The sequence below is a fragment of the Corvus hawaiiensis genome, chromosome 15 (assembly GCF_020740725.1).
Source record: "Corvus hawaiiensis isolate bCorHaw1 chromosome 15, bCorHaw1.pri.cur, whole genome shotgun sequence".
Taxonomy (NCBI): domain Eukaryota; kingdom Metazoa; phylum Chordata; class Aves; order Passeriformes; family Corvidae; genus Corvus; species Corvus hawaiiensis.
In genome coordinates this window covers 9199303-9201201 of record NC_063227.1, presented here as the reverse complement: position 1 = coordinate 9201201, position 1899 = coordinate 9199303, and positions in this window count along the sequence as shown.

Sequence of the window (1899 nt, the reverse complement as noted above, 5' to 3'; positions counted from 1 at the left end):
TTTTGAGCTGTTTCTTTTCCAGATGGAAGAGACTATTTAGGCATGCTCTGCATGAGACCCATCTGATCTTCAGATCCTTTTGGCTTTGTCTGTACCTCTACCAGATGTGGCATTTCTTTCTTGAGATGGAGAACTGGCCCTCTGCTTGGAACCTGTGATGCAGGTGCACCAGGAATTCCCAACATGGAATCAATCTTTGCTTTGTTTGCTATTGCTTTTGTAGCAATTCCTAATACTCAGTGCACTCCTTGGTGATCAAAAATTCATTCAATACTGCAGTGAACTATTACAAAATATAGCTAGTGGGTTATTATATGCTAGATCATGTAATCTTGGGTGTTACTTCACCCCATGTGTGCTATTGGATTTCATCTACCTTTTATTTTCCACTCAGTAAGGGAAACTCCTCCTTCAGTTCTTCACACCAAGTCCTCATCTTCACTTTTGTACATGATTTTGTTATCCACAGCTCATCTTAGTGCCTTTTCCCGCTCACCCAGTGACACACTGAGCAGCGCCAACGGGCACACTCTTGTCTGCGAAATTCCACTTCCCTTTGCTGTGAAAAGGAACCAGAAACTGCCACTCTTTGCTGCCTTTCTGTTGAGCAGTTATACCTTTTAGGAGACCATTACCTCCTCTGGCAGATGATCTTCCCTAAGAAAAGTGGGAGACTGTTGCCAAGAGCCTTTTAGAAATCCAGGTGGAATACATCAAGAAGAATATTATCTTCCTCACACTCTGGCTGAATCCTTCCAAGAAAACCAGCAGTGATCTGCAAAGTCTGACTTTCCTTTGACGAGCAAACACCTTACAGGGGGTCTTAACCTTCCTTTCTGCTGCTGGCTCAAATCTTGCCAGAACATTGGTGTTCTGGCAAGGGAACTCAAGCTTGCAGTGTGAGAGAGACACAAGGTTTCTCCCAAACTGGGTCTGAGAGGGCTGAGCTGGTAATTCATGCACAGCTCTAGTCATCCTCATGAAGAGCAAGGGCTAATGATTAGCCATAATCATAATAATTTCATTATTTAATTAAGAAATGTTTTGATTCTGCAAACTTCTAATTGCATAAACTTTATTTTCAGTTTTAAGTGGTTCTTCTAGGGGGTGCAGCTGTCAAATTGTTCCTGTTAACTGGACTTTGGAACCTCTGTGAGCTCTGTTGTCAACAAGACTAATTAGCTTTTATTGTGTTCAGCTCAGCAGATACACAGAGAACAATCTGTCTTTTACAGACCTATATTCTCACTTACAAATGTTACTATTTCTGCCATCTTGATTATTCACACAGAGTAGTAAAATGAAAACATAGGCCTGGTATAAAAGTAATTCATACTTTATAATTGTAATTTTTACATGAAAAGCATCATTATCCTAATTAAACCTCCCAATTTTGAGGTGTGTGTGTTAATGTGAGCATAGACACAGCATGTGAATACCTTAAATATGTGTATACATATCTGTTAATAGGTATTACACATGCATACACACATTTATATCCATTACAAACTCAGATTGTGCGTATTCTTTTTGTGCAGAGAGACTTAATGCAAAGACTCAATACCCCGTGATTGTAGTTGTTCCCTCTTTGCAAACTAGATAAATTAATCACCAAAAAGGCTCAGCCTGCTCTGGCAAAGCCAGGATTTACACCACAAAATCCAGGGATTGTAGGAAAGGCACAGCACAAAAGATGGCTGCGTTGCATCGGAGCGAAGAGCGATATTACAGGATGAAAGGAGGAAGCAAAAATAGACCTGACACACAAGTTTTGCAGAAAGTTTCTAAAGGGGGATGTGGATTCTCTGCCGGCAGCTCGGGGGTGTCACCGCCCGTCCCTGCTCCCGGGGCGCTGGGGACCCTCCGCAGGGCTCCTCCCCGGGCGCGGCCGTGGCATGG